The sequence below is a fragment of the Triturus cristatus genome, chromosome 9, assembly GCF_964204655.1.
Source record: "Triturus cristatus chromosome 9, aTriCri1.1, whole genome shotgun sequence".
Lineage (NCBI taxonomy): Eukaryota > Metazoa > Chordata > Amphibia > Caudata > Salamandridae > Triturus > Triturus cristatus.
This window is the reverse complement of record NC_140592.1, coordinates 52,857,350-52,885,306: the sequence shown is the minus strand read 5'-3', so window position 1 is coordinate 52,885,306 and position 27,957 is coordinate 52,857,350. Positions and strand designations below refer to the sequence as shown.

The window sequence follows — 27,957 nt, the reverse complement described above, 5'->3', positions numbered from 1 at the left end:
GGGAGCTCACAATCCTCGAGCTGGAGGGTGTTGTATCTCTGGGCGATCTCTTACCGAGTCGTCCTCAAGGGGAGCGCCGCGAGTCTCTCAGCAGGCACAGGTGGTCGGAGTTCGGGAGCCGCGATTCCGTCAGCAGGGCTCAGATGGTTCAATAGCTGGGGGCCGCGAGTCGCTCAGCAGGCCTAGGTGGTTCAATGTTCGGGAGCCGCGACCTTGTCCGCAGGGCTCAGATGGTTCAATAGCAAGAGGCCGCGAGTCACTCAGCAGGCCCAGGTGACTTCAGCGTTCAGGAGCCGCGACAGCGTCAGCAGGCTCATATGGTTCCAGGTCTTCTCTGTCCTTGTTCCTCCGGCACCCCTTGTTATACTCCGCTGGTTCTTTGAAGTCCGGAGTGCTCGCAGAGGGGGGACTGGGGTGACGGAGGGGGTTCGGCGGGATTTCCTGCCGCTCACTTCTTTGGTCTTTTCAGGTGGGTCTGGGAGGGACCCCAGACGCTCGGTAGGGGAGGCGCCTGCTCCCCAGGGGCCTGGTGGCCGATTGAGTCCTCCCGGGGAAGGCGACCCGAGGTGTGACTGGGATGGCGCCTCTGGTCTGGCTCGAGGGTTCCCGCTCCCTCGGTTGGGCATGCGTGGTAGGGTGTTGAGTCTGTCAGGCCTCTGGCCGGCCCGTGGATCGGGGGTGGCAGGGGCGGCCGGAGTCGGGGATGTCGTGTCTTGAGGGTGGTTGCAGGTTGGCTGGATGATGGAGAGGGCAACGCCGTGAGGCCGGTCTCACACTCCCCATGTGGAAAAGCAATCTGCTTTGCTTCATTGAAGCGAGAGCAGTTTTCCCTGCTCTCGCTTCAATGAAGCAAAGCAGTTTGCAATGACAGGGCGGGAGCCGCGAGGCTCCCACCCTGTCATTGCAAACTACAGTGTCCCGGGGGTGGGCACCCCGGGACACTGCAGGAGCCGGCCCTGGGGGGGTGGCGGTCCCCAGGGCCATCATTGCCTCCGGCGGGGGGGCGCGCGTACCCGCTCCCACTTAATTTAAAGCCCCGGGGGGTGGTGGTCCCCGGGGATTGGGGGTCCGTAATGGACCCCCTATTTTAAATATTTAGTGCCCCGGGGAGGTGGCGGTCCCCGGGGCGTGTGGGGGGCCGTGAGCCCCCCTGCAAATATGTAAATAAAGCCCCGGGGGTGGTGGTCCCTGGGGCTTGGGGGGGGCCTTTGAACCCCCCACCCATTTTTTGCAAAGCCCCGGGGGTGGCGGTTTCCGGGGCTGGGGGTCTAAGAGCCCCCCACAAATTTCACAAAAGCCCCGGGGAGTGGCAGTCCCCGGGCGCCCCCATTACTAAATATTGTCCCCGGGACTTCGTCCCCCCGGGGGCTAATTGTAAACGAAGCGCGGGAGGCCGCGCTTCCTTTTTTTTTCCGGAGCAGGATGCGCTTAGGATCCGCGCATCCTGCTCCGGAAAAAAAAGGAAGCGCAATTTAAAAAACTAAATATATAATTTATTTGGCCTTGGGGGTCTGGCCACCTCGTTGGGGACCGTGGGGGGGTTCCCAATCCCCCCACGGTCCCAGCCGGCTCCCGCTTCCTGCGGGAGCCGGCATTGCTCTTCCACATGGGGAGCAGCTAACATGCTGCTCCCCATGTGGAAAAGCAATCTGCTTTGCTTCATTGAAGCGAGAGCAGGTTTCCCTGCTCTCGCTTCAATGAAGCAAAGCAGTTTGCAATGACAGGGCGGGAGCCGTGAGCCTCACGCCCTGTCATTGCAAACTACAGTGTCCCGGGGGTGGGCACCCCGGGACACTGCAAGAGCCGGCCCTGGGGATGGGGTGGCGGTCACCAGGGCCATCATTGCCTCCGAGGGGGGGGGCGCGCGGCCCCGCTCCCACTTAATTTAAAGCCCCGGGGGGGTGGTGGTACCCGGGGCTTGGGGGTCCGTAATGGACCCCCTATTTTAAATATTTAGTGCCCCGGGGAGGTGGCGGTCCCCGGGGCGTGTGGGGGGGCTCGTGCCCCCCCACACAGGTATTTTATTTATTAAATAAGCCCCGGGGGTGGCTGTGAGGGGGCCATGAGCCCCCCTGCAAATATGTAAATAAAGCCCCGGGGGTGGTGGTCCCCGGGGCTTGGGGGGGCCTTTGAACCCCCCCACATATTTCACAAAAGCCCCGGGGGTGGCAGTCCCCGGGGCTGGGGGGCTCCCCATTACTATAAAATATTGCCCCCGGGACTTGGCCCCCCGGGGGCTAATTGTAAACGAGCCCGCGCTTCGTTTTTTTTTTTCGGGAGCAGGATGCGCCGATCGTAAGCGCATCTCGCGATTTAAAACAAAAAAAATGTATTTGGCCTTGGGGGTCCTTGTGGGACCCCCTGAGCAGGCCTAGGGGGTCAGGGTGATTCTACCCTGCCTCCTTTTTGCGTTTTTTGCGGGTTTTCTGTGCTTTCTTGTGCCTCGGTTCTACCGAGGCACAAGATGGCTGCCAACACTTCCTGATTCAGAGTGTTGGCAGCCAATTAGCATAAAGCTTGTGCTCGGGAGGCTCCGCGGCCCTAGATATATCTATCTTTTTACTTATGAATATCTCAGGAACTACTGAACGGATTTACACCATTTAACCAAAAGGCGCAAGTGTGAACCAAGGGCTACCTCTTTGCCAAATTTGGTGAAATTCCGTTCAGCAGTTCAGGCTGTAGCTGCGTCAACAGGTCCTATGGGAAATTGCATGGGGAAAACGCGTTTTGGGACCCCCCTTTTTTCTCAGCCCCCGCTTGACAAATCACCACAAAACTTTCAGGATAGGAGCGGACCAAAGCTGGCCAAAAGTTTGGAAAATTTTGCGAAGATTCGTCAACCGGCGCCAGACTTATTGGGAATAGAATGTAGCGGATTTCCTATGGAAAATAGGTCCTAACTATAACTATCTACTGGCGACCGCAGAAAGCAGGAACAAAGCAGGAAATCCCACCAAGAAGTCCAGCGGCACACTAGAGGACAGTACACAGATTTTATTTGTGTACACAAACAACAACGCGTTTCGGCAATGCCTTTCTCAAGTTGAGGAATTGCGCTCTATCTCCTATAGAAATACACCTCTTGATTCATGAACATGAACAAGATACTATTGTTTTGGAACAAATACAAAACAATAGACTGCAATTGCAAGAACGATTGTCTAATGTCCTCAATACTTGTAAATAAAGCAATTGAAAATTTGTGAAGATGCAGAAAATGAGTGCAATAAAATCACATTTGAATCGCCAATGCAATCCTTCTGTAAGCCTGTAATTAACATGGAAGAAATACTATTAAGCCAATCAACGCGCTGGATCCATTCCAAATTTAGAGCTCAATCGAGAATACAAATGAATAGAAATTAATAACTTATAATTAAAGCAATCATAATTGGAACAGAAATCCAGAAGTGAGTCATGCTGTGTAATATGGAACAGCTTTGGCAACATTAATGTACGGAAACAGATTTCTGCATATAACAGCTGGAAGGAAATATTATTTCACAATAAGAGCATGGAATGAATTCTAATACTTGAATAGTTTTATGAGGCTAATCTATTGTATATCATAGATGCAATCAACACATGTCACATCCTACACAGAACAATTCCAGTGCCACGACTGGGTAATGTAACCCATTGTAATTCTGCATCTAAACTAAGAGGTGTAAAAGATAATGTTCCTTACTGTAAGGGCGACAATCTCAAATGTTGTAATTATGAATATGTCGGTGGTATGACATACAACGGAGTAGGCAATTCCTGTGTATGTGCGCCCCCCATCCCAAACAAGTGATACAAATATATATACAAAGTGGTATTAATTGGGTTAGAGTAGACAGTGGGAAGATTAATAACCACCGTAGGACCAAAAGGGAAATTTCGATTATATCGACAACCCAGGATCAATATCGGAATACGATAAGCACCTTACTCTAGAAGAAATTTCAACAAGCAAATTATATTTCAATTGTGGCCATAACAATACGTATATGCAGGTGCGATCCCTATTATGGGCCAACTACATGTCCCAAATATATATATATATATTTCCTTGATTAAAATCATTTTATTTTAATTTAATTCATGATTTGCTTTTATAATACAAAGCCTATGACTAGGGCTTGATTAAAATCATCTTATTTTAATTTAATTCATGATTTGCTTTTATAATACAGAAACTGTGGGCCCGATTCACAGAACTAACTTAAGCCAAAATCCTGAACTTACTACCATTTTGGTATTCACAGAAGGCACTTACTCATTTCGGTATTCACAGAAGTTAGGAGTCCTAACTTTAGGACTCCTAAATGCCTTCTGTGAATACCGAAAGTCTTAAAATTAAGATTTTTCTCAGTTTAGTAGTAGTATAGTTAGGACTCCTAACTTTAGGACTCCTAAATGCCTTCTGTGAATACCGAAAGTCTTAAAATGAGGATTTTTCTCAATTTAGTAGTCCTAAATTTAGGACTCCTAACTTTAGGACTCCTAAATGCCTTCTGTGAATACCGAAAGCCTTAAAATTAGGATTTTTCTCAGTTTAGTAGTAGTATAGTTAGGACTCCTAACTTTAGGACTCCTAAATGCCTTCTGTGAATACCGAAAGTCTTAAAATTAAGATTTTTCTCAATTTAGTAGTCCTAAGTTTAGATTTAGGACTACTAAATTGAGAAAAATCCTAATTTTAAGACTTTCGGTATTCACAGAAGGCATTTAGGAGTCCTAAAGTTAGGAGTCCTAACTATACTACTACTAAACTGAGAAAAATCCTAATTTTAAGACTTTCGGTATTCACAGAAGGCATTTAGGAGTCCTAAAGTTAGGACTCCTAACTTCTGTGAATACCGAAATGAGTAAGTGCCTTCTGTGAGTACCAAAATGAGTAAGTGCCTTCTGTGAATACCAAAATGGTAGTAAGTTTAGGATTTTGTCTTAAGTTAGTTCTGTGAATCGGGCCCAGTGACTAGAGCTCACAGAAAATAGGCGATTATTCATTTATCTCATCTAGGAGAACTTATGCAGCAGAGCAAAGAAGACAAGATGGAGTATAGATGGTATTTGGAGTGACCATATGCTTAGGAGGATGGCTGTGGACACATTTGATTGTAAAAACAAGAAATCTATTGCAAAAAGAGGAAAGCGAGCTACCCTGAAAGATTGGCAAGGAGAAATTTAGGGCGAAAAACTAATTAGAAAAAAACTAAAAGTATGGAAAAGAAATAGAGTGCAAGGATAAATATTACATATACGAAGGGAAAGGAAAAGTGAGGATCATCCATCAAGAATGGCAAGTAGGAAAAAGTAAACTTGAGTAATAGAAAATGTAGGTTCTAAGATGTTCCAATATTTTTGTACGGCTTTATACTTCCTAGTAAAAACTTTGTGTATATTGGACAACATAAACTACAGGATTGTGCCAGATTAATTCTATGCACACCCCCAGGATATGCTGCCTGTAATCCTACCAGCCCACAGAGCACTATTGGTACCCCAAACCTATCCAGGTAGCAGATATATTGTGCAACTTCAGGACATGCCCATCCTGATTTCCTAAGAAATCATGGTAACAAATCTAGAGCTATTTGTTTGGACTCTCATGCATACCCAAAGTAATACACAACCTGCAATCTCTCTATACATTACAAAATTGCGATTCTTGAGTATAATATGTGTGCTGTAATGATCAATAAAAGGAAACAGAATAATGTAGTTACCATTAAGAGAATTTCTAAAAAGATGAACCTAGTCTTGCCTAGGGTGGGTGGTTTGCAAAATCCCTGCTGGGTGGTCTAACTTTCCCATTCCCTCTGGGTAAGTGCCATCAGGCTGTCCATCGTGTGGACGTGTCGAAAAACAGAAAACAGCTGAGCAGAAATTCTGGTATGCAGTGACCTCTCAGTGTCAGTGCTCCTCTGACCAAATCAAGGAAGTGGTTCTGCATATATAATAAACAGCACCCATAGGACCATGTCGAAACCTCAGTCAGGTCGCAACCGTTTTTTCTAGTTTGATAGCTTTATCGTTTACCGGACAATAACAATAATTAGATTTGTGCAGTGAACTTTATACCTCGTTTAAGGTTTCATGATAGTGTGTCTACAAAGTTGAATTGTAATATACATATATCTTGGTGTATCTCAACATCATATTTATCAGTATTAAAATAGTGCCATGTGGTAGTGTTCTAAACGTAATTCCACCGCAAAGGATTGGTGTCCCGTCGGATAATATGGGCTGGCATTGGGACATTACCTCTATGTCCAGCTCCATGATGGCACAGCTGATTTCTTTCAAGTTTGTGCTTTTTAATCCTTGACACACTGGTGGTGTTGAGGTGTAACCAGCGTCTAGTTAGGTGACACTTCAGAAAGTGCCCACCTAATTTAACCAGTGTTCCCATGTCTTGGCTGACTTTTCCGAAGACTTGATGCCATAAGTCTGACCTCATGCTGGGAAGTTTGTGTTGCTCCCAGAGGTCAGAGACAATGGACCTGTGTGAGCAGGAGGTGACACCTCCACCCACACATGATGATTAGTGAATTGAACTGGCAATGCAGTGAGCCTCATAGGCTTCATTCATGACACTGGTCAATCTAACAGTCCACAGCTCGAGGACAAACCCTTCCCTGCCCCAGGCACTGTACTTCATGGACAGACTGGAAATTTACTATGCTGGAGGCATTCACCTCCACAAGGCTGACCCCACTTCCATGGGCTGGCAGCTGAGGTGAACCACTGAGGATGGTTCTGCCAATCTTGAATTTAGGCTGAAACAGGTTCTGACTAACTTTAGTGACATACAACATTAGGATGTTGTTACTACTGACGCGGATTAGCCACAGGACATGATTCCAATTGGCTATTAGGCCTCACACCCACTAACATTCCCTAAATCTAGGATTTAAGGGGCACCCCAGACACCAGAACCTCAGGTTCGACATGATACCAAGAGACCTGTTACACAACATAGCAGGACTCCACGAAGAGAGGTGCACCTGTGGCAGCCCCCCTGTACCCGCTGGATTTCAACTCGGTTAAGGCAAGAGTCCAGTTAGCAAAGGAATGTGAACCCCTCTACAAACCCCAGTCATCACAAGAACTCCCTTGAATTAGAGGAACAAGTCCACTGCAATTGGCAGGCACAAACTGCAAAGTCCACAACCTTAAAGTCTTGCACCCCAAGCCACCTGAAATGGCTGCTCCAAGTCCTTGTGTAGGTGGCTTCTGGTAACTGTTGTCCCAACCCTCAGTGAGGCTCAGCTTTCTACACCATTCCCCTGGTCCTCCGGATAAAGATTTCTCTAACCAGAGTGCTTGAAGATACCAAGGCTTGTTGTTTTGTAGTTCAATGACAACCTGCTTGATTGAATGCTTAGAGAGCAGAGATATATCCGCTCGAAGAACCAACCACTCCTGTGACTCCATCTTAAAGATCTTGCATTTGTTTTTTAGGTCTCGGGACCATCCGGTCTGTCGAAGGCAGAACCGGAAGTCGAGAGATTTAATGTTTTGGAGAAGAGGGGCTTGAACCCGCCCCTCTTCTCCCCTGTTCTCCATTGGCTGGCCTCTTCAATGCTGGCCAGCGATTGGAGAAGAGGTCCCGTCACTCCGATCAGGCCCCGTCCTTTTCGGATCGGGGGGCGTGTTTTTTGCAGAAAGTCTAATTATCTCCTCCAGCCAATGGCTGGAGGAGATAACAGCAAAACACGCCCCCGAATCCGAAAACGACGCAGCGTTTCTCCGAGGCATTTCTGCTCTGCCTCGGAGAAAGGCAGTGGTGTGCTTGTTGTGAGATCTGCCCGGATGAACACCATGGAGCCTAATGTCAGCACATGTGTGGGAACTGTTTTTAAATATCCGACGTATGTATCGCGTCACAAATATGGATTAATTGGATAAGTGAAAGCAGAGCGAGTCAGCGGCTCCAAAAATCCAGGTTTTCAAGGATTTTCTCTAGCAGAGTGAATGAGGCGGAGATGACGGGGGAGTGTATTCCATGCTTTTACCCCAAGAACGGCTACTGATTCCCCTCCCTTTGTGTTACATCTAAACAATGGGTTTTAGTAGGTTTGCTGACGAGGATCTTGGAGGGCTTGCGGTGAGTCCATTGCTTGCAAACATGGGGCTGTGGGATAGCGGAGGCATTTCCGTATGTAGCGCTTACCGCAGCGACAGGAAGTGGATGGTCACGCGCCGGCGCCCGCTGGCAGTAAGTATCCTGGCAGTCCGTTTTTAGGGAAGGCAAGCGTGTGAGCCTGTGCAGAGACACTTGTCCGGCTGAGCGGCAAGTGCGTGGGCAGCCGCGGGCGCTGCTCGCGTGACCTGTGGTAGCAGCGGCCCTCCTCCTGCCTTTTCTTTAGCTTGCTCTGGTTTTTCATGATTATTACGGTATAGTGCCGACTTAAAGGGAGCTACTCCAGCTTGGACATGTTAAGGGCTATAGGAAACTCCACCAGCGTTTTGCTGTACCGTGGCGTAATGCATGTTCTTAAACAGCGCTGGCTACTAACATAAAACTCCCTTGTGCTGCATTTTCATGCAAAGACCTACTGGCCTTTAGGGACATTTGGAGATGTGTGTACTACCCACGAAATGGGGAAGTTGTTAGGGCTATGGAAAGAGTATAATGTAAGCCAACACTGCTATCGTTTCAAAGCTCCCGTCCTGACTGACTCCTTCCCCGCCGTTATCTCAGTCACCGTCCTGCTGTGCAGTGTCTCGGACGCCCCGTCCTTGCGAGAAATGCCGAAACCACCTGATATGTGGTAAACTGTACTCAAAACTATCGTTTCATCGGACGCGCCGGCCTGTCGCCTGAGTCCAATGGGCTGACAAGTGGCTGACTGCCCGTGCCCACAACACCAGTGGCACCAATTTGTAGAGAACTGCTCTCATTTCCTGATGTGACTGACAGCGCCCCAGCCCAACGGTCCCTTCAGAGGGAACCTGCGTATTTGGAAATGTCTAGATTACCTTTCATGTGCCCGACTTCTTCCCAGCCCTACTGGTCTCTTAGACCCACTTGCTTGTATGAAGCCCCTCAGATTGTCCAACACGTACCCTAGCGAGAACCAGATGTCTGTGTGACAGATCGAGAGAGTTCTCGGGGGCGGGGCGCTACTGCTATCGGGGGAAGCACATGCCTTGCAGTCATCACTTTCTTGCAGCGCTTTACCGGCATCCGGCGCTAATTCAGGGAAAGCCCCCTCATTTACTCAGCGAGTCACGTAGCGCCGCTGGAAAGGAAGTTCGCTGTATCAGCTCAGCACTTAGAAATTCATCAAGGCGCTGAGCTAAGCCGTCACGTGACCGCAGTCACAAGAACAGTCCTTCCATTCAGCGCCTCCCCGGATATGGCGGATTTGCATCAGCCTTGGCTGCCCCTGCGCGCGGTGACTCAACAAACACACGTTCCACGCGGTGTCACTTGATACAATATTGGAGGATGTGTCACGTCCTGCTTCCCTGAAGTGGCGGCGTCTCCCCCGCACCCTAAATAGCACCACCCTCCCTCGAGCTCGGTCTATAAATGTTTGGTGCCTCCGGCTGGCACTGTACAGACGGCTCCACGCTGTTTGTTTTTGCTAAATGTATTGAAATGTTATTTGTCAGATGTACCCTTTAGGAAAATTCGGTGCTTACTGTGGCCACAGGGAAGTGCAGCAGCTCTCTGCCCCCACCGGCGAGGTCCCAACCCCCATGGCAGTGTACACTTTAATGCTACAATGCAACGGTCTCGGCATCGTTAAAGTTAGAGCTATTGGCATTGCTCATGACAATGCCGTTTCTTTAAATGTTTTAAAAACAAAAACATAAACAAAAATAATGTCATGAGCAATGCCAATAGCTCTAACTTTACCAATGCCGAGACCGTTGCATTGTAAATGCTTGTTACCCTTTCTTGCAACACCTGCCAGTGCTTCTGGCCACAGATCCTGTCCAGCAGCATGGGTAGCCAAGAGCACCTCTACACCCGAGCCCCTGAGCGAGTTAGATTGGTCCAGGACCAGCTCCTTGCTTTAATTCTAAAGGGTTTTGCTCAACTCACCCATGCAAGTACCATTTTGCTGAAGTAACTATTTCAACACCGCAATTCTGATTTACAGCTCCGTTTGACAGCTGAAAGTGCACCTCTGCACCTCATTCACTTTAAAGAGGTAAAATTGTGCTAGCTGTTATGAACTGATCTTAGACCTTCAGAGACCTTAACTCTGAGTGGGTTCCATTAAACTCACCCTTTAAAGTATCAACTGCATATATGTGTTTTTCCCACTGAACGTAACATTAATGTTTTTCACATTGCAAAGTATTGATTTATTTATTGCTTGAAAACTGATAGCTCCGGTCATACTGTATGTATTGATTTCATTTTTGTATCTAAAAATATATAAAAATCAGAGCAATTTTTCTAAAGTGGTGTTGGAATCCTCCCAAGATGCAGAACAGATATAATATACAGCTCAATGGTGCCAGGACAGTGTTCACTGCTTACAACGTAGTGGCAACATCTAAAGTTGCTATCACATCTTCTAGGTGCCCCATTCTATTGTTGATTCAAAAGTCATCCCCTAACAAATCAAAATATCTTTGTCCTATTTGTAAAAAGAAACACCTAAAATAAATAAAACAAATTGGGAACTGCACTGAAAATAATCAACCAAGAAATAAAAAGAATGTCAGAGTGAGAAGATGAGAAACAAAACAGCAGGGAATAAAGTGAGAACGTTGAGAAAAAACGAAGACATGAAATATTGATGCCAGACAGTAGTGAAGTAAAAGAGTGGTGAAAGGAACAATATGAAAACAAGTAAAATGTTAGAAAGGATAAAATAAGGACAACATAAAGAATAACGAGGAAATAAAGAATGTATGGAAGTTGGAATAAGAGAAAGGATACAGTAAGAATAAGAAAAGAAAATATTCTGGACAAGAGAAAGTCCAAGATACAAAACAGAAAAAAAGCAATGAGGAAAGTTGGAAGCCTATACAGGATGAAAGAATAAAATATAAGACAAAACAAATAAGAATAAACCCAAAGATGAATTGAACAATGAAGGAATAAAAGAATGTATGTAGAGAATGAAGTGAGATTTAGAAAGCAAAAGTGAGAAAGGCAACATGAGATAAAGGACAAGAAAGCAGTTAGGAGAAAAACACAGAACAGAAAGACAAAGAAATCAAAGCCAATGCACGATCCACTTTCATTCAAAATGACCATGTCGAAACCTCAGTCAGGTCGCAACCGTTTTTTCTAGATTGATAGCTTTATCGTTTACCGGACAATAACAATAATTAGATTTGTGCAGTGAACTTTATCCCTCGTTTAAGGTTTCTTGATAGTGTGTCTACAAAGTTGAAATGTAATATACATATATCTTGGTGTATCTCAACATCATATTTATCAGTATTATAATAGTGCCATGTGGTAGTGTTCTAAACGTAATTCCACCGCAAAGGATTGGTGTCCCGTCGGATAATATGGGCTGGCATTGGGACATTACCTCTATGTCCAGCTCAATGATGGCACAGCTGATTTCTTTCAAGTGTGTGCTTTTTATTCCTTGACACACTGGTGGTGTTGAGGTGTAACCAGCGTCTACTTAGGTGACACTTCAGAAAGTGCCCACCTAATTTAACCAGTGTACCATGTCTTGGCTGACTTTTCCGAAGACTTGATGCCCACACATAAGTCTGACCTCATGCTGGGAAGTTTGTGTTGCTCCCAGAGGCCAGAGACAATGGACCTGTGTGAGCAGGAGGTGACACCTCCGCCCACACATGATGATTAGTGAATTGAACTGGCAATGCAGTGAGCCTCATAAGCTTCATTCATGACACTGGTCAATCTAACAGTCCCCAGCTCGAGAACAAACCCTTCCCCTGCCCCAGGCACTTTATTTCATGGACAGACTGGAAATTCGCTATGCAGGAGGCATTCACCTCCACAAGGCTGACCCTACTTCCATGGGCTGGCAGCTGAGGTGAACCACTGAGGATGGTTCTGGCAATCTTGAATTTAGGCTGAAACAGGTTCTGACAAACTTTAGTGACATACAACATTAGGATGTTGGCGACCCTTGACCGTTCTGCGGGCCAGGTCGCTCCTCACGCCGCACAGCTCCACCAGTTGTGCCCGTGCCTTCCCCACTACCGCCTCCTGTTAGCGTAAGTTCGCCGCCTCTATTGTGCCCATTGTGTTAACTTTGCCGTTCTTCTTCCCTGTATTCCATTGCTTATATTTTGTATTTTGGTTTTTCTGACTCATTTCTGCTGTATGCCGCCTGGTTCATTGTCTCTCCCTCTTGCCTCTGTACCCCGTCTCTCCCGCTCCCGCCGTTGCTCCCCTGCAGCCCGCCTCCCTTTTGCTTTCTGTTTCCCACGCCCAACCACCGCCCCGCTCCCGCCTCCCAGCAGCTCCTCCCTTCCTCTCTGCCTTATATGGAGGCCGCTGCGTGGCGGTGAGTGCGACCCTTGACCGTTCTGCGGGCCAGGTTGCTCCTCACGCCGCACAGCTCCACCAGTTGTGCCCGTGCCTTCCCCACTGCCGCCTCCTGTTAGCGTAAGTTCGTCGCCTCTATTGTGCCCACTGTGTTTACTTTGCCGTTCTTCTTCCCTGTATTCCATTGCTTGTATTTAGTATTTTGATTTTTCGGACTCATTTCTGCTGTACGCCGCCTGGTTCATTGTCTCTCCCTCTTGCCTCTGTACCCCGTCTCTCCCGCTCCCGCCGCTGCTCCCTGCAACCCCGCCCCCCTTTTGCTTTCTGTTTCCCACGTCCAACCACTGCCCCGCTCCCACCTCCCAGCTGCTCCTCCCTCCCTCTCTGCCTTATATAGAGGCCGCAGCGGGCCGCGCGCAGCGGGCGCGCTGCTTGCGGAGGCGCACCAGAGGCAAGCGCATCTGCGCCCGTCCGCGCCTGGACCGCGCCCAGTGCCAGGGCCCCTGGACCCCGCAAACGCTACAACGCGAGACTCCGCTACGACGCCAGCACCCTCCACGCACTCAATGCCGGCTGATACCACACCTGCTTCCAGGCCGCCCCGAAACGGACCCACGGACCCTTCTCCTGCCGCACCTGCAGCTTCACCTGCGACAGAGCCACTAAACCTCCAAGGACTGGACCCAACCACCTCCGCTGCATACTCCTCAACACCCGCTCCGCACGCAAACACGCCGTCGAGCTCTGGGATCTGCTCAACACCTCCGCCCCAGACATTGCCTTCCTGACCGAGACCTGGTGGAATGACTCCTCGGCACCTGACATTGCCATAGCCATCCCGGACGGCTAAAAGATCACACGCAGGGACCGCGCCAATGGAATCGGAGGAGGAATAGCCATCATCCACAAGTCCACCCTCAAGGTCTACACGCGGACGACACCCTTAAGACCACCGAACACCTGCACTTCCGGATCCACACCGACCCCAACACCACCCTCAGAGGAACACTCGTCTACAGACCCCCCGGACCTAGGGCACCGTTCAACAACTCCATTGCTGACCTCGCCAGCACCCACGCACTCGCCTCCACAGACTACATCTTCCTTGGGGACCTGAACTTACACCTCGAGAACAACAACGACGCCAACTCCATCACCCTGATCGACAACCTCGCCAACCTCGGCCTCAGACAACTCTTCACCGCACCCACCCACACCGCCGGCCACACACTGGACCCCATCTTCTCCACAAGCACCCACATCGCCTTCAACCATACCACCGAACTCCACTGGACCGACCACCGCTGCATCCATTTCACCTTCAAGAAACCAACCACACACCACCGCACCCAACAACTGCCCCGTCGCTGCTGGAGCAAAATCACCGAAGATCAGCTGACCACCACCCTCGCCCAGAACCCACCAACCAACCCCACTGACACAGATGCCGCCGTCCGCAACCTCAGGCAGTGGATCGAAGACTGCGCCAACACCCTCGCACCGATCAAGAAACCCTTCATCAACCATGCCAGCAAGAAAGCCACCTGGTTCACCGATGAGCTCCTCACCTCCAAACGCGCCTGCGGGAAACTGGAGAAGAAATGGCTCCACGAACGCACACCAGACAGCCGCGCAGCCCACAAGGACGCCACCCACAGACATCACCACCTCATTATCACCTGGCAGTGAACAGCAGTGTGCATCATCTTAGTGTGCTTTTGTAGATGTGTGCTGTGCACAACTTGGAAATTGTGAGAACTACACATCTGACACCAATGTGCAATTGTTGTTGTGCTTCAAAGCACAACATGGTGGACATCAGTAGCTTATGGCCATTTCAAAAGGACATTTGGGAGTCAGTATCTGTGTTGTTCCCTTAAAGTGACTCCATATATGACAACATGTTGAGATGTATCTCACCTACAGGCACGTAGGTATGCTTACAGAGGGAGGGCGCTAGGTGGCGCACATCCAAGATGGCCTCACACCTGTGAGGCTCGGGAAGCTTGGCGGCCAAATCCGCAATTCATCCTCACTTCTACTGACAATACTAGGATGTGCCGCTACCTGCCTATTCCCTAAACCATTCGGAACCTCTGGAGAAAAATCGCGGCTCTCGCGGCCAAAGAAGGTGCTTCAATCTGCTTTCAGTGTTGCGGGGACCTCTGGGGGCGGAGTGCCTGGAGACCAGTACGTCAGCCGCTGTCAATGAAGCCCCGGGGATTCCACGTGGCGGTAGGCCCTGTTTGCAACAAACCCGCTTCCTGCCCTGTCCTGCATGGAGAAGCCTGCTCCCCACCAGATCGCTCCCTATCGTAATTGCCGGCGCATCATACAGCGGCGCAGACATTGGTCACCGGAGGAGACACGGTGAGGTGTCTGGTGTCTGGGGTGAAATCTCTGATGTTGGGGTCACGCCATTTCCCCTACCGCTACTCAAGTACGTGGCGAAACCTGTGCGAGACAACATACTCACCTCAGGACTGCTGCTGCCCACTGTGCCACCCCCGAGGGCCCCTAACGACAGGTGGACTGTGCGCCACTATGGGGGAGTGAATGCCACATATCTCCCCACCACAGAACCTTGAGGGCGGCGCCATCTTAACAGGCCGGCTGGATGCTTCACTACTGTATGGACACTGTTGCCCTGCCTCATCCATAGCCCATAGCGCACCATTCGACGTCCCACGACGCTGCCCGCCTGCCTTACTCCCTGAGATACTAACCCGAACTCATCTGCGGGACACTGGAAGGCCACTCCCTTACATTTGTGTGCTCGCCGGTGGGCTGGACTGCACTCAGCGCCGTGGGTACTGTAAATCTCCCAGGTTTGGCTAATTGATGGTGGTGCACTCCGTTATTTCCAGTGCCCACCCATTATCGCACACTAGCACCCTGATCATCCACAAGAAGCTAGGACGCACAAAGGAGGCTGTTGGGCTGTGAGAAACCAACTACGAGACCAGACGCTGACATTGAGACCTGGAGGAGGTTGGTGCTGTTTCGCTGCTCTCGATTGATTTATCACCTGATGGTGCTGCCCACGACGGGCCCGCACATTCCTGACTGGCACCACTGCATCTACGCCTCGACAGCTACCAGTCAGATGACACCCGCCCATCTATACTACTGTGTCATCTAAATATATTGAGGAGGGCAATGGGTAAACCTGATGGGCGCCAATCTAGGCTCACCTTTGAAAACAAAAAGGCCACTTCGCGATCCACCTCTGCAGACTCGGGTCAGGCCAGTACTGACCAGGCACAAACGCCCTCGATGTCCTCTGCGGATTATGTTCAAGACACTACTCCTGGCTGTTCAGCACAGCCTCACTGACCTCTCCGGCAAAATGAACACGATGAACTGCTGGTTAGATTTCCTTGTCCACAAAGTCGACAAACATGATGGGCAGCTGAAGGAAGCTGAGCGCCGCATATCCAAGAATGAAGATGCCACCTCACCGATGGAACAACAGGTGTCGCAACTGGACAAATTTCTAAAAGTAATCGCAGCCAAAAATGAGGACTTAGAAGCTATGAGCCGCCGTAACAACATTCGGATCCTAGGCATACCTGAAAGCACAAATACGGGGTGCATGGAGGACTACGTTGAGCGCCTCCTGATGCGTACCTTTAGTGCTGACTCTTTTTCGCCGCAGCTGGTGGTAGAATGCGCCCATCGCTCCCTGGGTCCCCGACCTCCACCGGGTGAAACTCTGCGGCCCATTGTAGCCCATCTCCTGAATTATCGAGACTGTGATGCGGCCCTGAAGAATGCCCGAGAACAGAAACCACTGCAATTCGAGGGTAATACGTTCTCCATATATCCTGACTTCACTATGGCGGTGCAGGAAACACGTCGCAAATTCCTCCGTCAAACAGAAACTGCGCAAGGCTCAAATAGAGTATGCCTCATGTACCCTGCACGACTTCGGATTACAAGTCATGGCAAACACATCTTCTGCACGAATCCGCAACAAGTGGAGGACTTTCTGAAGACCAACCAGCGACGATCGCCACGACGGGAATGTGCTTCCAGATCCCCTTCCCCATCCTTGGACTGACTGGGGCTGTGTGGACATAAGCTGTGATGACCCGGTGTTGGTCTTCCTGCTTCTAGTGTTTTTGCTGAGCTGTATTGCTGCAATGTTGCGGGTGGCACGGTTGTTCGCTGATGGGGTCCCTGCAGCCCCTCAAGATGGAATTATTCTTCTACAGGATGGTCACGGACAGCTAAGTGCCCTTCGGGCTTTGAACAATATATGTGGTTTATGACTCAGTACCTGATTTTCTATAGACTTGTACCATACGTTGCCAAGCACTCTTCCCCCCACCACTCTACCCCCTGTCACTCGGTGACATCCGGGGACTGCAATGCAGCTAGAGGTTGGGAACGGGAAGGTCTTATAGCCCACTGGCGCCACTCCCTTATGGGAGATCCCCCATACTGTCTCTATTCCTATGTTTCCTATTGTTATTTTCTTTTTTGCTGTGTTGGCCTTATTTGGCTATGATAAAACAGCCATGTTGTTTGATGGTAATGGGTGGGCGACTTAGTACCGGCACGTTTGGGGTGCTGGTGTGGGTGGGGGTGGCACGGTTGTTCGCTAGTTGCGGTAATGCTGGCACACTGGGGTGGCTTTTGTGGGGGGTGAGTTGGGAATGTTAGGTTTTACTTTTATGTATTTTGGACAACAGCATACAGACATGACAGTAACCGTAGGCATAGACACACTACCTATACGCAGTGTCACTATCACCATAACCCTCACAATTATAATGGCAGCTCACACTGAACAGCTTTGCATCAAACTGATCACATGGAATGTCAGAGGCCTGCGCGACCCTCTTAGATGGAGACAAATATTAGCATATCTTGATAGACATCATATACAAATTGCAATGCTTCAAGAAACACACATTGACCCCCGACGTCCTAACTGTTTTGTTAGCAAATGGGCCTCTGCTCGGGTGTTTTCCTCCTACTAGAAATACTAACGAGACACACTCATATTAATGAAGAAAAATACGCCCTTCAGACTGGGAGGCACATTTAGCGACCCCTCCGGTCGGAGTTGTCTGCTCTGGGGTACGCTGGGCACACAATCGGTCCCCCTAGCTTGCTGTTATGGCCCTAACACGGATAACCCAGACTATTTCACTACTCTTTGGGGACAGTTACTCAAGGTGGGGTCCACTCATGTCATATGGGGCGGAGATTTTAACACTACCCTGTGCCCATCCATAGATCGATCCAATCCCCTTCCTCATCACTACACCAACACCCAAGACTGGAGTAGTGGTTTATTTCTCACTCATGGACTCATTGACGCGTGGTGATACATACATCCAACCGACAGGGAGGGCACCTTATATACAGCTGGGCACTCGACTTGGTCGAGGCTCGATTACTGGGTATGCTCACGAGGGGTGGGTCCTTGGATTCATTCGGCAGAGCACTTGGCCCGCACATACTCGGACCATGCGTCAGTCTGCCTAGAGATAGCTCCCCCTAATTTGTCACCCCACGCTGTTGGAGACTAGTGCCAGAGGCACTGTTGGACACTGTCTTTCAGGCTGAAATTGGAGAGGAAATTACCGACTTTTTGCCAGAAATAAGGGCTCTGTTACCCATGTGGGCACAATTTGGGAGGCCTTTAAAGCCACTATACAGGGTTTGTGCATGTCAAAGAGCTTTGGGGTACTCAAAGATATTCAGAGAAATTTGGGACGTCTGGAAACTGAGATAAAGCAACTTGAAACTGACATGTGGAGTGTGGAGCCTGATGTCCAGAGAGCCAAACTCCGGGAAAAACTTACAGACTACACTACCACTGCAGAACGGGAAGTCAAATTTAGAGGTCAATATTTTATTGCCCGTCGGTACGGTGAGAGCGAGCGACCCGGCCGAGCACTGGCGAATGATATTAGACAACCCCGCTTCTCTAACTATACCTTGGATGTGGTTGATGGAGATGGGGTACGACACAGGGACAGTCTCGAAATTTAAAATATCTTTTCTACATACTATGCCGATATTTATAGCTCACGCTGCAACTCTCCCCCTGATTTTTCTCACTCCCTTAATGATATAGCACTGGGGTGGCTGTGTGACCACCATTGGGAATTTTTGGCGGCACCATTCGAGGACGACGAGCTTTGCGCAGCCATCATGCAAATGAAATCAGGCAAAGCGCCGGGGTCTGACGGCCTTCCCATAGATTTTTACAAAACATATATTGATCAACTTCTCCCAGTACTAAAAGAAGTGTTTCTAGAAGCTCAGGAGACTCAGATTCTGCCCACTTCGATGAGAGAGGCACTAATCACCTCACTATTAAAGCCGGACGAGCCTGCGGACCAATGTGAATCCTATCGGCCCCTCTCTCTAATAAACTCAGATGCAAAAATCCTTGCTAAACTTCTAGCAAATTGTTTCAGTCTCCTAATGGAGAACCTCGTTCTGCCGGATCAAGCGGGGTCATCCTGGGAAGGACGACCTCTCACAACCTTCGGACGCTCTTCTCGATCCTACAAACTGTTGACCCACAATTGGCGCTAGTGGCGGTATTCCTCGACGCCACAAAAGCCTTTGATTCTGTGGAATGGGACTACCTGTTTACTATTGTGAGAAGTTGGCCTGGTATATGATGTTCACTAGTTAAAGTGACCACCTTGTACCATGCCAAGCAACCCTTATGGTGTGGTTGTAAGTCAACCTTTTCGGACCAGCTGCCCTAGTGGTAGCGTAGGCTAAGCAGTCTTTCAGGCTAAACTCGTTTAGGCATGTGAAGCAAGCTGTTTTACCATATGCAACCCCCTTTTATACCAATGAAAGGACACCACACAGATATGTATTCAAAATATATATGTATTTATTACTCAAAGTATCCCCTAGACTCTTTATGAGCACAGGAGCACAAATTGTTAAACAAAAAAGTATCACAATATACAGAAGTTGCACTTTATATGGATAGGCCCTGGTGGCCGCTCAAACCATATACTAAAATAGTGGTATAAGTACCATGAACAGGAAAGGGAAAAGGCCTAGGGCCTCTAGAATCGCTAGGCCTACAAGGAGCTAACTTCAGTTAGTGACCAGGAGGTCCACGGGTCGCGTGTGCAGTGAGGAAAGTTACACGCGGGCTCCCATAGGTTTTCAATGGGTGCGTAAAAGTTCAAAAGTTACTGCTAGAAGGGTCTTCTGGATGGACTACGAACTTAAGACTTCAAACCTAGACATTAGAGATGTTACTCTACACTTGTGCACCGGAGTGCCAGCTTTATCTCACCCACAGGAAGCGGGTGCATAGGTCTCGAAGTGCGTCGGGTTTTGTCTATCTGTTCAATGGAGCCTGATGACAAAGATGCTTACAAGGTTTATTCTTTATCCATAATTTAGCTGAGGACGTTTTTTGTGATTCTTTGCAAAAATTGTTTGTGTATTTTATTGACAACCACATATATATATTGTAAATACCTGCATCTTCACTACTACACAGAGTCACCTTATTCACTTTGTCACTGCGTCGTTTTTTTGTAAATATTATTGTATATACAGCCTTCTTCATTTTTCGTCCATATTCCAAAGAATTGATAAATGAGTTGATATTCAAATGAATCTCAAAAAATAAACTATTGTGTTTTTTGCAAATATTATTCATCGTTTAATATTGATTAATCCTTTGATCTACTAATGCTGTGTTTTGTGAATTTTGATTTTTTTCAAATGTAAATAATTGCTTCCCTTTTGGAACCATTGTTCATATTTTGTTGACAAAGATGCTGCAGGCGGTCGGTCCAGAAGAGATGCGGTGGATCCAAGGGTGGATCGGAGTTGCAGAAGACCTGAAAGCAGAGGGGACAGTGTTCACAGTCACTAGCCAGTGACCGGCGTGGCACCAGGTAGGTACCAGGCGATGTCGGGTGCAAACAGGTGAAGAGGTGTAGCTTGTCTCTGCAGCCACGTGGTCCCTGAAGGTCAACGACGTCCAGGAGTCGGTTCACGAGCTGTCCCACGCAGGCTCTCGCTGTCGGCGGTGTCGGCGACTCAAAAGAAGCAAACAAGCCTTGGCAAAAGCAGGAGTCGCAGGAATCGAAGAAAGCTGTTAGCTCTGACCAGCAAGGTCAGAGGGGCTGCTCCTTTGGAGGGAAGCAGGGGCCAGTCTGGAACAACCAGACCAGTGTCGTAGTTTTCAAAAAGGTTCGCCAAGATGGCCACTAGCCAGCGGGCCAGGGACTGGGCAGGCACGTCGAGTCACAAAGTGCAGAGGGGCCCCACGCAGATCGTAGAGATGCTGGAGGGCTCAACTTTGGTGCAGATGCTGCTCGGATGTTGGGCTTCTCAGGACCCAAAGCACAACTTGGAGGGAGCCTCTGTTGTCGCGTTTGCAGCTTGTCGAGTGTCTTCCAAGATGGCTGGCTCCACGTGTCTCGGTGCCTCCACGGGTTCCTTCTTTGCAGGGACTGTGGATCGGGCTGTGAGAGGTCTGGAGGTCCAGGTCTTGTCGGTCTCTGGGCTCGGGCTCCGGCGGGAGGCGGCGGCAAAGCAGACGTCGATTCGCTGGTTGGTGCTTGCGTTAGCAAGATGGTCACTCCCTGACCATAGGGGAGATTTCCTTCAGTCTTCTGTGCAGCAGAACGTCGAAGTTCCCGTCTTCTTCTTAGTGTTAAGTTGATTCCAGGCTGTCTGAAGTCTTAGGACACAGCTCCTACCTTTAAGCAGATTCTAGGGGCCGGACTACCTGCTAGGTCCCTCACTAAGGGTGGGACCAGGAAGGGGGGTGGTTACACCCCCAATCCTTTGTCCAGCTCGCCCCAGGTCCGGGGCTGGTGTGCCCCAGGACCGGTTTGAACTGGCATATGCACCGAGGCTCCTTGTGAGACTCAGGCATGTCTGATTCCATTCAAGCCCTACCTGACCAATACACAAAATCCTGTCTGGGGTGGTGCTCGCACCTCCCCTGGCAGGAAACCCTTTGTCCACGTCTCCCAAGCTGGAAGGAATCCCAGCAGCAGGAGGGCAGACTTGTGTCGGTGGTGGCAGCGTCCATTTTGTGGAGCTGAGGCTATGTCTGATTTTACCCGGGTTTCAGGTTCTGTACATGTCGTGTCCCTCTAGAAGGGTGGAATGCTAATCCCGTCGCCAGAACTGGCGAGGGGTTAGTATTCCAATTCGTATGACACCTTACTCGACATGTTTTGATAAAGCCAAACCAAAGATAGCATTTAACCGCGAGGTTCATAATGCACTTAAGAGTATATGGTATGGCGATATCTGGAAACGGTAGAAGGAAGTTGTTCCGACCACTGCAGACAGGCTCAGCTCATGCCAGAGCACCATCTCACATGAAACCAAGCACTCTGCCTTCAGGATTGTTAAGGCCTGCCATAGGAGTGACTTATAGGTTAACATGTGTCCCATTTAAGGTTAGGTATAGGTATACTACACCTAAGTAAGAGGTGGTTACACCAACTTACCCCAGCTGAGTGATCAGCCAGTTGTGTCAAATTGCTAGGCCTGGCCAGGGGTGGCACAATACATGCTTCAGCCCCTGGTAGGCCTTAGATACACCAATGCCCTGGGTACCTAGTGTACACTGGTGCAGGGGCTCACAGGGTGATCCTTACCAATTGTGTATGTACCTAGGGTACATGGAGTCCATTTTAAAGAGAGAGCAGACAGGCTGAGATCCTGAATGGCAGGATCTCAGTCCAACTAAGTTGAAAAACCAGCTAGACACTAGGCAAAAAGTTGGGGGTAACCATAGTCAGATATCCACCTTCCTACAACTATATTGCAATGTATGGGGCTCCCCATGGGATTTTTGGCCTGGATCCGACTTCTCTATGCCTCACCGAAAGCGAAGGCTTTGATAAATGCACGTTTCCCCCTCGATCTCTCTCTCGTGGCACTCGGCAGGGATGTCCACTGTCTCCCCTTCTCTTCGCCCTGGTCATGGAACCTTTGGCAGCTAAGGTCAGGCAACATCATCAAGACAAAAGCCTCCGTTGCTTTTTCCGCCCGATCCTCATTTCCCTTTATGCTGATGATGTCGCCCTATATGTTATGGAGCCGCACCAAAACCTCAATCCGCTACTCCGGGAATTCGTCAAATTTGGCGGCCAATCTGGTATCCATATCAACTGGGCCAAATCCCAGATCTTCCCACTAACCATCGCAGCCACACCATTCGAAACAGATTTCCCCATCGGGTGGTGCTCTGATGACACGAAGTACTTAGGGATACGTGTTACAGCAGACTGCGAAGAGCTGATGAGACTCAATTATGGGTGTGCGATGGAACATGTTACTGGTTGCATCACTAGATGGATTGTGCTTCCCTTGAACATGGCTGGCCGCATCTCCCTTATTAAAATGATAATCCTTCCTAACTTTTTGTATCTATTTCTCAATATCCCATACGATCCAGGCCGACATTTTTTCATCTCTCTCCGTTCAGAGTTGATTCGATTAGTATGGGGCGGCAAGCAACCTCGCATACAATGGGACACACTCATGCGACCATACTCACAGTAGGGTTTTGACATTCTTAATTTTGAATTATACTATATATGTGCCCAGGCACATCATGCTCATTTCTGGTTTCACCCTCCTCGGTATACACCTCATGTTGCTACTGAACACTGGCTTGCAGATCCTATTCCTTTTGAGGGTATCATACTATCCAAGAGCGAGGCCCGTGGGCCTCATCCGTCCTCTGTGGACTGCACGATCAAAGCCTGCTCCCGAATTACCGATTGCGTACTAGCACCCTGCCTATAATCCCCACTGCTCCCTTCCGCCTATCATCCAGAGCTGTCATTATTGCAAGAGGGTGTCTTTAAGAAAGTTGCAACTACCCATCGAATCCGCTGTTGGGGTGACTTATACCTTTATGGCAAATTTTGCACTCTCCAACAACTCTTTCCAGACCCCCCACCTTCTACTATGGAGACCTTCCTTTGCGACCGGCTTAGACATGGAATTAGAGACTGCACCCCAGCGTACCCGCTGGAACCTGCAGTGGTGGCTCCTCTGCATCATGTCCTCCGCGCACTCACTGCTTCACATTTAGTGTCCACGCTCTATCACAGTTTATATGTTGACACTGAATACCCCCAATGCGCAGCCCGAGATAAATGGTCGACTGAACTGGAACACGACATCACTGACGCACAATGGTCTTTTCTGCTGTAAACAAATGGAGCAGGTCTCCTCCAACAGTAGGCTACGAATCATTCACTACAAATTCCTTCATAGAAGCTACTATACCCCAGTAAAACTAGATTTGGCTTACGTGATACAAACTGATGTGATAGATGTAAGACAGAGGCCGCTGACTTCCTCCACCTAGCTTGGGGTTGTCCGACCGTTCACACATACTGGCAACAGGTCTTCATGGCGTTAGACTGCATGGTTTCTATACCTATTTCGAGGTCCCCTATTGTGGCCCTTCTAGGCTACACTGAGCAGATTCTGGTTAAACATCGCAAGTTTGTGTCCTTTAGCTTAGTTCTAGCCAAACGTCGTGTGGCTTGTAGATGGGGCCAGGGACGTGCCCCAAAATTCAAGGACTGGCTTGGTGATATGATATTGTGGCAAGACCAAACCTGTGCACATGCTGAACTCATTCCACTCTCCTCACGCCCTCGTGACATATGGGGCCCACTACTATCTGTTGGAACATCCAGATCACATTGAACAAGAGTCCTGACGCTTACATTAACCATCATATGATTGTCCTACCCAATACAATGCAAGAGCTTTCCTTGATCACTCCTCTGTGTAAACTACTCGCCTTCCCACACTCCCCAGGTGCTGAACGTCAGTCTCCACATGTTACATTCCGGTGTGGTAACGCTGCAAAGCCATTTTAGAAGCTTATAACTGTCCTATTTGCCTGAATGTGTTTGATCATGTCGGTCCACATGCCATCCGATCTACTGTATTCTCTTTTGTTGTTTCTTTGCTGAATGTTCACTGCATATGCTAAATCTGTATATGTGCATTATCAATAAAAAAAAAAGTATGCTTACAGAGATTAGTATGTTACAAGGAGGCACGGGCCAGCTATTTTGCTGTGTCAATGTCACATGGGTCATTGATGTAAACTATGCAGGTTTCCATGCATCTTCTGAGGATTCCATAAAGTTTGCACATGCAGACTGCACATGGTGGTGGCCATTTTCTAGTTTTGTGCTTTGCTTGCATGTGATGTTTGTGAGTATGGCACTATACTGAACCTATGTCTCTGTCTATTGCAGCATCTACCGAGGGCATGGAAGGACAGGGGAAGGACACCAGTGGTGAAGCTTCTGGCATGACTGCTACACATGAGCTCACTGATGTGACCAGCGCCTCGGAGGGAGAAAGGAGTGCCCTGGATGAATCACACCCGGAAACACCAACCTCAACATCATTCTGACTCAAGCGGTGACTCCTCGATGTTGGCGGGCACAGGGAGTTCAAAATCTGCCTCATCTTCCACCACACATCATCCAGTGCCCACCCTCCCTGCTGCTACCACTAGTGCTGTCCGTGCCCGCAGCCCTAGGAAGGGTAGAGTGTCCTTCCCCTCCAGGCACCTCAGCCCCTGCCCCTGTCTCCCCTGCTGCCCTCAGTGTGGGGGTGGTGGACCTTTTGCGCCAGCTGTGTGTGGGTCAGGCTGCTCTCCTGAATGCCTTCCAGGATCATGAGTTATTTTTGTTACTTCTGTCATTGCATCCAGATATATAATACAGCAAGTAATGTTACACCTACAACAAGCCTACAACAAAGACAGCTTTGTCAATGGTTGTTGGTTGCATAAAACAAAAAAGCAGCAAACATAGATTCCTTGAATATAATATTGAAAATGCGTCAGTTTAAAATGATGACACACTGAATGAACTATAATCCTTACCTTTGAACTTCTTGTATGTCAGGAAGCCTCATACACTTTCACCAACCCACCAGACACCTGCGCTCTGCCTCACTCTCATATACTCCCCGCAGCTCCAAAAGCAAAACTGGAGGTCACTCGTCCTCCTACATCGCATACGAGGAACGACCTCCCTCAACACGTCAGAGCCTCCTCACTTATTGAATTCTGCAAGAAGCTGAAGACCTACCTGGCTCTTCACATAAGCACTTGGGGAACACACACCTACACACCATGCCCAAGCGCCTCGATACCCTGATTAGTGTACTATACAAATCAACAGAACATACAGACCGATAGCAGAACATTACATATTCGTTACATACATGACTCCCAAAGAGTCAGTTTGGGATTCAAGGCATCAGAACTTTATATGTGTAAGTGCCATGTTAATACTGGCTTGTGGCATCATCCACTTCGTAGCTCTGACCGGTGTAGGCAAGAGGCTTTGGAAAACTGTGCTCTCTTCCTTGACGGAGATTGAACATTTCCTGGTTTGTGACCAAATCACGTCAGTTCCTGAAGCTCCTCACTGGCCCTGTCCACTGACGAAGGCGGCAGTCCTGGAAGCTTCTTGATGGATGGGAAGGAATCCTTAAATGAGTTTCAGCCACAATCGGAAAGATTCTGGGATTTGGGTCTATAGCATTCCAAAGTAGAGCCCCCGCATCCGATTGACCTCTCTCCTTGTTTCTGGTTTGAACAATCCTGTTTGTCTGGCAAGAACTCTGACTGCGACTAGGACAGTCAGGGACATGCACCTTCCCCGCATTTTGTCAGTGATGACACTTGTCACCCCCTCAGTGATGACACCCAGGGCAGCCGCACCCCCCCCCTTCCTACGCCACTGCTTCCCCACTTTTTAGACCTTGCAGAGAAATTTGCATTATATTCTCTGCACCTTGGCGTCGCCAGTCTAGTTCTCTGAGAGCGGCAGAGATGTGAACTGGTTTCTTTAGATTGTAGCAGACTCTGCTTGTTTGGTTTTCCAGACTCTCACGCTCTGTGAGCTCTTTCTTTTGAGTGCCATTGAAGGCGATATTGCATAGTCGAGCCATGAAACCACCTGATCCTTTGACAGTTCAGTTTGGTGCGGTACCTGGAGCAGCAGCATGATCCTTCTCACTAGGATAATGGAGAAAGTGTTGTTTTTAATTAGCCATGTTTACATCTAACCATATTCAGCCTGATGAACCACAGGATTGAACCTGCTGGGTGTCTTGCTTTCAGGATCTGGTTTTGCGCTGTTCATACAAGGCTGCTCTCCTCCATTCAGTGATGAACTTGAAGTAGGCACTTAGTGATATTTTTGGTCCATGTCTCGGGGATGGTCAAAAGGATGTGTAATTACACATCATCTGTACAAATTTAGAATGTGAGATGGCGATGATCAAGTGAGCCAGTGGTCTCAAATAAATATTGGACATTAAGAGCGATAGACGTAATCCCAGAGGGATCCTGCACAATGTCTCTTTCACTGACAATGAGGTTGCGCTCGTTAACATTTATTGATGTTTATTAGTTAAGAATAATTATGATCATGTGCCTGGATCTGGCCTCTTTTTTCATCATTCCAGCATTCCCAAGTCACCCGCCATGCATTACACTATAAACAGGTTGAGAAGGATAAAAATGTGTTTGATCAATGTCAGGGGGTGGTTAACAGCTCCTCCCTAACGCCCCAGTCCCAGTTCTTCTGCTTCTCTAACCTAAATATAGATAGACTGCTGTGAAAAATGGTATGAGCTCCAAAGAATTCTTGCCACTGAGGTTTAGTTTGCCACCCACTGTTCTGTTGACGGAGAGGGCTCATCAGTCAGGATCGGCTCATCAGTTGGGTGTAGCTTGCTTCCAGTGGCACAGTGAGCACTCGACCCGTGTCACAACATTTCCTTGTCCACTTAAAGCGTTACATCAATCACACAAAGGTGATAGGAGGAGTGCTCGCAATAAGTCCAACCTCTGGCAATTGCTCTCAGTAGCATTCCAATCCATCGTTCTTTTGACCACCATGCCACTACCGTTTGGATCCAGGCAGTTAGTGTTAGGGCTCCAAGTGTGAGAGATCAACTTCAAATTAAATGTGTGTGAATCTCTACTAACCCGTGAGTGCCCCGTTGAAGTAACTGCTACTTTGAGGATAGTGTCTGGCACGTAAACATGAGTCTGCAGAAAATATCCTTTGACGAGTATCTGACAACAAGGACAGTTCTCCTTTACATCCCTTTGTGGTCAGAGAGAGCGAAAATTAGTAAAAAACCTGGAGGTTTCCAACGTTGTTTGTATGTATGGATGAATGTATGTTTGCATGAATGACATATTTGATTGTATTAAGAGAACTATGTGCTGAGTTCTAGTAACAAAAATAATATAATTGGCATCTATGGTCCTGAGGAAGGCATTGTGATCCATAAGTGCATGAAAAATAGGCCGCAACATGTAGACCCTTCGACGCAGGACTACGACACACTGCAGGTGTCCTTTTATTGTTTATTTTGCCATAGGACCCAAAGATTAAGTGGATTTGGCAATTTTAACTGATAATGTTATAGATAGATTCCCTTGAGCATAATATCAAAGAGTTCCCTTAAAT

The 27,957-nt window shown here is 48.6% G+C and overlaps 1 long non-coding RNA gene across 1 annotated transcript in view; it reads left to right on the top strand.

The window, feature by feature from the left end:
* The window catches only part of LOC146797382 (uncharacterized), an 87,569-nt gene extending 59,813 nt beyond the window's left edge, over positions 1 to 27,756 (top strand). The window contains exons 2-3 of the long non-coding RNA XR_014968986.1: positions 20,224 to 20,346; positions 24,709 to 27,756. This is a non-coding gene — a long non-coding RNA (uncharacterized LOC146797382). The remainder of the gene's footprint in view (positions 1 to 20,223; positions 20,347 to 24,708) is intronic.
* The last annotated feature ends 201 nt before the right edge of the window (positions 27,757 to 27,957 follow it).